This window comes from Mytilus trossulus, chromosome 2, assembly GCF_036588685.1.
Source record: "Mytilus trossulus isolate FHL-02 chromosome 2, PNRI_Mtr1.1.1.hap1, whole genome shotgun sequence".
Lineage (NCBI taxonomy): Eukaryota > Metazoa > Mollusca > Bivalvia > Mytilida > Mytilidae > Mytilus > Mytilus trossulus.
This window is the reverse complement of record NC_086374.1, coordinates 31,548,592-31,558,113: the sequence shown is the minus strand read 5'-3', so window position 1 is coordinate 31,558,113 and position 9,522 is coordinate 31,548,592. Positions and strand designations below refer to the sequence as shown.

The 9,522-nt window shown below is 30.1% G+C and overlaps 1 protein-coding gene across 3 annotated transcripts in view; it reads left to right on the top strand.

Moving 5' to 3' along the window:
• The first annotated feature begins 349 nt into the window (after nt 1-349).
• Nucleotides 350-9,522, top strand: part of LOC134706998 (carboxyl-terminal PDZ ligand of neuronal nitric oxide synthase protein-like) — an 84,330-nt gene continuing 75,157 nt past the window's right edge. The window contains exons 1-3 of one of the 3 annotated variants that reach the window (XM_063566421.1): nt 350-386; nt 3,366-3,443; nt 4,950-5,026. The gene's annotated coding sequence lies outside the window, so the exon portion shown is untranslated. Of the gene's footprint in view, nt 387-3,268; nt 3,444-4,949; nt 5,027-9,522 lie in introns of those variants that run through there. The other 2 variants (XM_063566420.1, XM_063566423.1) reach the window with 2 other exon arrangements.

Sequence of the window (9,522 nt, the reverse complement as noted above, 5' to 3'; positions counted from 1 at the left end):
ACTTTGATTTTTTTTAACTCAAGTTCTGTGCTTCATTGGGGGTGTAAAAGCGTTGGCCGACGTACATGATTATTGAAATATGTGGAAAACAGAAAAATTAGATGATCGGGCGGCGGTGATCGATTGTTAATGTTCAATGTGTATATCCACAGGAGGTCGAGTCGACGATCACAGTAGAGCTTCTCTCGAAAGAAGCTCTACTGTGAGAGTCGACTTTGGTATATTTTTACCCCGTTATTGATAGGATTTCAAACTCCTGTGGTATATCAAATCAAATTTCCCGCCTAATGTTACTCTTCACTGGACAGCTAGAATTTTGCCAGTGGCGGTCGGAAGTGGGTTTTAAATATGTAAACAAAGAATTTCCAATCTATCGATATTTTATTGTAAGATGAAACAATAACAAAAGAAAAGTCAAATCATATAAACAACAGGTATATACATATGACATATTATGTCTGCTGTAATGTATACTGTCTCTGCTGATAGTCTGATAACTGTTTTATTAAACGCTCACCAAAAAATCAGTAAGGGAAAGAGCTAGTACAGATTTACGAACCATTCAGTAGTTAGAGAGTAGGTTTGTACTATAGAGAGTATGTAGTTGTACCAAGGATTGTACTAGTAGTCCTAGTCTAACCACAAATACTTGTCCCTGCTCCCAGACTATATGCATTATTTTATATATATATGTATACAGCTAGACATGTATGATGTATGTCTCTGGTACATATATGTCATATATAATAACTGAGACTACAGTTATAGTAGTCTCAGATAATAATAGTGCTATAACATATGACTTCGCATTCTTATTCAATTTTTAACGTTTTTATACTGATATTTTCATTTTTTATTTTTTTTGAATTCGATAGTAAAAAGAAAATATCAGAACAGCAAATAGAAATAGTGAATAATGCCCCCGAGGTCATATGTTATAGGACTAATATAATAAGTGCTTTATTATTATCTGCATTTAGGGGTCTATTTGGGGGTGGGGGAGGTAGGAGTGGTCCTTATCCAGAAATCTCGGGCTTGAAATTTCAAAATCCTGAGGTCCCAAATTTAAATAAATTTAAATCTGTCATCCCAAAATTTATAAAAAAGAATTCCTGGAAAGGGTGAATCTCGATCATACCTAGCTTAAAAAAACTCCACCCCAGAGTCCTGATAAAGGTCCTATCCCCCCTCTTTATTCATGCGGAAAACTGTAAAAAATCTTTGTTTAATGATGTTTTAACGGTAATTTTTGGTGCATGAAGATAAACATGCTTTTTCTTTTTGACCATAAAATTATCAACTGATTTGAATGAATCACATTGATTTCTTTTCAAAAATTACCGTCATGGTAATTATTTGAAGCCTCTGGGTAAAGGATATTTTGAAAAATTAAGGCAGCAACAATTTGATTTTCTAGGGGGTGTCTTTGGTTTTATTTGGGGGGCAAACTTTTTTTTTTCGACTTCGGCGAAGAATAATCTATTTTTTTCACGACGCGTCGCAAACATTTTTTTCTTTTAAATTTAGCATTACATATAGTGGCAGCTGAGGTTTAAACAAACAATTTTTTTTTTCAGGGTCAAAAACAATTCCCCCCCCCCCCCTAGAACTGGAAACAAACTTTTTTTCCAAAAATATCCATAGCCTATGTTTGTTATAACTATATCTAGGTTTTATTATAAAACTTATGTTCATGTACTTTATTTCAGCGGGTATTAATTGTTTCTGTCATCAGACAGACTTTTAAGTCATAGACAGGACTTCCAGTTTTAAATTTTAAACATAATTTTCATAATTACTTCATGTACTTGGGGACAGGACAATTATTTTCGTGTTATTCTGCATGTTTTCTATGATTTACTTGGGGGGGGGGGGGAGGGGGAAAGACAATTATTTTCGCGTTATTCTGCATGTATACTATGATTATGCTCATTCTAATATATAGTATATATTGTAATATATAAATAGCAGTGATTGCTGTAGAGAATAAACTTGGAATTGATAGTTAATAGAAAATACACTTTATCTATAAAATACATATGTTAATAGTTTACAGAAACACAAAAATCATGGAATTTAACAGAAAAAAACCCCAGACTTTGGAGAAAAGGGAGAGGGCTCTAAATAATTGGCCTGACTCCAAGTACCTATGACTTTTGATACCTTTTTTTGAAATTCTGCATACATGAAATTTAAAAAAATTGTTAACATACTTTCAACCAAGCTCTAAATGCCCATGATTTCGAAGGTGTGTTCTAGTATGACTTTAAAGCAGTTCTTGAGATATTTATCTCAACACTGAAAAAAGGAAAAACACTAGTTTTAAAGAATAATAATTGTTGCATTTAAACAGACAAAAGGGAAATTAAAGAACATTCCAATGTTTTCACAAAAAATTTCCATTAGCATTTGAGCTTTAAATTCAATAATAATGTGTGGCCATAAATTATGTGTTTGTCAATTTTTCCCTTTATTTTTCATTTAAAACTATGTATTTTTTTTAACCATTTTTTCACAACTGTCAAAATAAATCATATGCCTGTACTTAAAATACATAATTCATAATCAACTAGTACTTAGAAAGAATGGCAATCTGGAGTGTGTCAATGGCTTGAAACAAAAATCTAAAATATAATTATTCCCCTTTTGCCTCCATGCAATACTCGTGAGCTGTAAAGGCTATATTATAATTATACCCCTAACCAGTATCTGGAATATTTGATTCAAAATTATAAAGATGAAATATGGACATGTTACTGGTGCGGGTATGTCAAGCACCCCAAACATTTTGATTTTGCTACATATTAATGTAACTGGCTGGTAGCTTGTAACCCAGTGATTTTCATTAATTGCTGTCTGCCATAATTGTTTTGAGTTCATTAAGGCTGTTGGTTTTCTTCTTTGAAATGTAGACATAAAGTCATATTTTATGATAGGAATATTATTATAGTTTTAATTTTCTAATGAATTAAACTTTTAATGTAAACTATTCATGTCATATCCCAATGGTCACATGTACATTATTGTTCTTAACAAATACCTATTTTTTGATTGGAAAATCTCAATGTTATCACCAATGTTACAGCACATTTAATTAGACTGTCATGATCATTGTATAACATTTGTATCACATCTTATCAGTATCTATGTAATTATTACAAATTTATATCCAAAGGCAGTCACCTCTGTTATTGACATGTTACCAATTACTGAATATTTCTTTGTTAGTAAGTTAATCAAATTGATTTACATTATCATGATTATCATATATATTACTGAATCGGATAGACATATGTAGAATTTGAAATTCATATACCTATATATTGGAAAATAACACATAATTTTGGTAAATTTTTGTTTTTCAGATTGATAAGATTGTAGAATTTATAAACTTTATGTGAATGGGATGATACAGAGAGACACTTAATAAAACAGAGGACATGGTGAGTTTTTTTTAAGTCTGTATAAAATGCATGTATTTTTAAAGATCCAAGGCAAAAATATTGAAATCCAATTTATTTATCAGTGATCAATATAAATATGAAGTGTTGCAGAATTGGTGACATAGGAATAACTATCTGGCTGCTGTGACAGTGCTGTTTGATCCTTTCCTTAGAAACTGTAAGCAAATAGAACAGCTGTATTTACTATATGAAATGATTGTAAGGTATACATGTACATGTCAGTTTGGCAAGTTTTATCTTGACCTTTTGTTTTTTATATACCCCCCCTTTACCCCTGTTTTAAAAAAGGGGGGTATACTGTTTTACCTCTGTCTGTCCTTCCGTCAGTCAGTCCATCCGTCCGTTCTATGAATATTTTTCGTCACATTTTTCTCAGGAACTACAATACAAGGATTTCTGAAATTTGGTTTCAGGGTTTATCTAAGTCAGCTATACCATGTGATTTGTTTTCAGATTGATCGCTTGACAACTTCCTGTTTACCGAACACTTGTATGATTTTACACACGATAGCCAAGTTGAAAATTTTCGTCACATTTTTCTAAGGAACTACAATACAAGGATTTCTGAAATTTGGTTTCAGGATTTATGTAAGTCAGCTATACCGTGTGATGCGTTTTCAGATTCATCACTCTACAACTTCCTGTTTACCGAACACTTGCATATTTTTACACTATTAATATTATCCACTTGTGGCGGCGGTATGATTATCATCAGTGAGCAGTAGCTCGCAGTTTCACTTGTTCATTTTACATTGGATAATGTTAAGTTGTTGTGGTATGGTCCCCCTGTGAAATACAAATATTTAACAGGGTCAATAGTTTTGATTTAAGATTTCCATGGATGTAAACAGATAGCTTTCCCTTTCACTTAAGGGTTGTGGAGAACAGAAATTCATGATTAAATGACGTGCTTTGACTCAGTTTTTAAATTTCAACACTGATAATTATTTTAGGTCTCAGTTTTATGTATCTGAAAAATCAGATCTCAGATACTAATTGAGGTGGCATAGTTTACAAAACAAGCACATAACATAAGGATAATAAGCTCTATTAAGCTTTAAACCCACATTTGTCAAGCATAGGACAATTTTTTAGTTGACTTATGTTTCAATGCTCCTCTGTAATCATGTTATTGTTGACAATATTCTTAAGACATATGTGCATGTTGCAAGGGTATTAATTTCATTTAAATGAGGTTTCTCCCAGAAAGAGTCAAAATATTAGTTCAACTTAGCACTTCTAACTGGAAAATAAAAATTCAAAATCTTAAGAATACTGTATGTTATAGCATCATGTCATTTATGTGTAGATAATTGCTTGGAAATTAACCTATATAATGAAATAGAAATGCAACAAATAGAACTATTTCACAAACAAAATATACATCAAGTACAGATGTTAATCAATAATCTTTGGGAGGAAAGCTGTATTATCTTTATCTGAGGGATACACTATTTTTTCTTATCAACTTTTGATAATTTTCAGGTTTCAAGGAATATGCTAATTTCTGTATGAACTGAATATTTATTTTGGACTTACTACAAGGTTGAAAAACTATTCAGGTAAGAATTAAAAATTTAAAATAGAATGACCTGAAACTTTATTTTACTTGTTTTATATGGTTTCTAGGATGCTGATATAATCAGTATTATCAATCAGTATTATACACCTGTCGGATAGATGAGCTAGTTATACATTTTTGAAATTCATTTCAAGGTTAATTTGAACTAGATTTTTGCTCAATCAGATGCTTTGGTTTTGAAATATCATCAACACCTGCTGAACTACACAAAATTTTTCTTTGAATTTTCTTACTGAAAAAAGAAAATTTTGAGAAATAATTCCGGGTTTCTCTTGAGGGGTTGCTAGTTTATCTTTCTGGTAATCAGTGTTTGAATACAAGTCAGAACTACTTGAACAGAAATGTTTTTGTTTTCAAATCAGTTTGGCCTACCGACAGTAGAGCCAGTAACCTCAATAAACAGCCATGTAAAGGTATATTTTTTAAACTTCAAACCGTTTAAGTTAATCTAAAGTATATTTTGCTCTAAATGCATGAAATGTATTATATTTGAAAATATAAATTAAAAAAATGTATATCTGCTCCATTTATTATAATTATATATATTCTTCATCATTTTCAAATTTCATGTTTGACGTCACCCTTGCTCATTGAAAAAATTATTCAAAAGTTAGAATGTGGTTTTCAAAAATTATTTAAGGTAAAATATTTCTAATTTTTCACAAACTGTTAACAATTTATGTCACATATATACATTGCTGCATTAAAGACTAGTTGATGACCTTCTGCTGTTATCTTTTCTATGGTCGAGTTTTTGTCTCTTTGACACATTCCCCATTTCCATTCTCAATTTTATCACTCATGATGCACTTGGGGAAAATCTTTTTTTTCGACTGAAACTATTGGATATTGAATATTTCAAATAAAAAAGAAATATGAAATTTCAATGATATACAATTAGCGTTTTTTTACAAGGAAATATGTGTTTTTTTGGCTTTTGAATAACTGATATTTACTGAGGTCAACAGTGGAATGCATATCTGTTTTTTTCAAAAATCAAATCACATATGTACCAAAACAAAAGACAGAATAAACTCTTTTAATCCTTAGTCCAAGTACAGTGAATATACTTTTTTCTGCAGGTGAGTGTGCTTATTTATTCCAAATCCCATTCATATAGAAAACCTACTAAGTTGTGTCAATATGGAATACCAAGCAACATTTTCTTTATTCAAGGGAAATAACACTTAAAACAAAAAATAAGACAATTGATAATTAAATGAGCAACCTTGTTCAAAGAAACAAAGAAAAATACAAAATTAACTTTTTTCTAGATAAGTATATGGTTATCTTCATCATCAAAAGAAAAAGCATGTAGATTGTAAAGGTCAAATGTCAAAATCTTATTCTCTGGCTTTTGCTTAATTATACCTTTGTTCATCATTGAATGACTGCTGGTTTTTTTAAAAACTTTATAGAAAGTTAGTGCAAATGCCCTACATATTTTGCATGTCAGAATGGCAGAAGGGCTTCTTGCTAAAAATAAGATTTTCAACTGCTTTCATGTATTATAAGTTTTCAAAAACACAGCATAAATACATTCTTAAATTTACATATATATTCAACATTGGAAAAAATATCTTTGTTATTGGCATATCTTTTATTTGTAAAACTTTTGCATACTTTGTCCAGTGTGAAGAAAGATAAAACATTTCATGAGAAATTACTAAGTTATGCATCTGACACTTACCAAATGAAGATGTTGATTTCTAATTACCCTCAGACTACTTAAAAAACAATATCATTTGGAATTTTGATTTTCCTATCTTACAAACTATTTGAGATATTTTAGAAACTTTAGAAGATATCTTATAAACTTAGAAGATATCTTGTAAATTATATAAGATATCTTGTAAATTAAATACAATATCTTATATGAAAAATAATTATAAGATATCTCATATACTTTATTAGATATCTAATAAACTATATGAGATATCTTATATAATAAATAAGATATCTCTTATATAAGATATTAAATGACATATCTTATATAAGATATCTTTAAATTTGAGAAGATAGTAAAATTGCTTGTCATACTTTCAACATAAATCAATGGTCAGCAAAGCAGGCAAGACAATTTAGCGTGTGCACTCTTGTACAAATGTACTGCCTCTCATCACATTTAAAAATATTTTCCAGAAACTGCTTCAAAATACAATAAATCAATTTATCAATTAATCATCTTGTTTTTTAAATTTTATCATACCGGCTGAGAATGGAATTTATTATCAATGTTTGATAATGAGTGGGATATAATTTGTTTTCAGTATCTTGTTGTGTAAACAAATAATGTTTTTACAGTAATTCATGGAAATTTATATGATTAACGATAGATATCCAATACTTTTATTTGAACAGATATATTATGCTCAGAAAGGGATGTGGAAAAAATACCAGTCAAGAAAAGGTTGAATTTCCTTTGTGGCAAGGAGCTTTTTAATCTAATATGATTTTAGAGGCATATTAATGATTTAATATTTGTTAAAGATTCATTTTCATGGGATCAAATTGACAAGTAAAAAATCAGTTTGCATTATTGCAAACTTGATTTTCAAGTTAAAAAATATTTTTTTTTCATATTATTTAACATCTGCCAAATCAGAGACATATATACACATGTGTATATATGTCTCTGGCCAAATGTACCGCACAGAACTTTTTTTCCAGTCATGCTTTATATTTATTTAATACTTTATAAATCCGTCAAGATAATCCTGAGATTCAGTGTACAGCAATGTAGAAAACTGAGAAAAGATAATCAGAGGCAATATTGCTCACATAAAAAAGATGTGTCAAGCAATGTTTGATTAAGCATGAACAAATTACAATATTGATTTGCAATTTAACCTCAATATACAAAATGCAATTAGATGCATCAATTAATCTTAATAATAAGATTACAAAATTAATCTGTTTTTTTTTTATAATTTGTCACATAAACAAATTTTAAAATCACTTATATTATAATTTATTAGAATGACTAAAATTAAGGGATTTTAGGGATATTATCTATCTCATGAAATTATTCATTTGTGTTGATATTCTGGCTGATGATTTAAAACTTCTATAACGGCAGACTGTATGCAGTGTATTTGGATATGACTTTTTAGCCCACCTGGCCCAAGTGTGCTTTTCTCACCACTTGGCGTCCTGCGTCTGTAAACTTTTACAACAATCTTCTTTTGAAACTACTGGGCCAAATTTAACCAAAGTGGGTATCTAGTTTATAAAAACACTAAGATGGCCGCTATGGCTTAAAATGAACCATAGGGGTAAAATGTAGATTTTTGCTTATAACTCTGAAACCAAAGCTTTTAGAGCAAATCTGAACAAGGGTTAAATTGTTAATCAAGTCTAAATTTATCTGCCCTTTAAATTTTCAGACGAATCGGACAACTGGTTGTTGGATTGCTGCCCCTGAATTGGTAATTTTTATGGAAATATTACTGTTTTTGGTTATCTTGAATATTTTTATAGATAGAGATAAACTGTAAATAGCAATAATGTTCAGCATCATAAAAATTTACAAATAGGTCTACATGACCAAAATTGTCAGTTGACCCCTTATGGATTTATTGCCCTTTACAGTAAATTTTTAACAATTTTCATAAATTTTGTAAATTTTTGTAAATTTTACTCTGTTACTAATGGACCAAGTTCATTGTAGATAGAGGTAATTGAAAGTAGCTAGAACATTAAGTTAAGTAAGACCTTCAACCACATCACCATCACCAAAACACAATGTTGTCATGAATTCATCTGTGTCCTTAGTTTAATAAGCACAAAGACCAAAGTGCGCTACACAGGCTCTTTATAGCCTATATTTTCTTTTTTGATACTACATTACTCTGAAAATGAGTGTCTGGTAATAAGTAATACCCCTCATTGATTTTAATTTCTTATACCAGGCTATGATAATCAATCTAATTGATAAGAATAAAACAAGAATAACTTTGATGATAAGGGTAGATTATGTATAATGGCAATTGACTTGTAACCTCAACTTGTTGCTGCAATATATATAAAAAAAGAGTTGCAATAGCATAGAAAGTTCAGTAGATTAAACTGATAGAAATCCCTAAAGGAAACATAAATTTTCCCGGTTAGTCAATCACTTTATTATCAGTGATTGAAATCTACCAATAACATTGTCCAATTAGAAATCCCTGGCTATGGAAAAAATGGTTAGGAACTGCAAAATGCTGAGATATTGCATTAATTAAACAAATGACTCACAAATGTTAGGGAATTTGATAAATGTGTTTTAATTTGATGATATTAACAGAAGAATAGGTCTCTTTAGAGACCAACAGTGAGTATAAAAATAATCCTTGAGATAAAACAAGGTGGAGTTTGATATTAAAACCAGATTAAAACAGCTGCTTTAGCATGAAGAAAAACAACATCAGACAGACAGTTATCACCTAGATTCTCAGTTGGCTTTGTTAACTTTGAATCCGAAACATGCAGTAA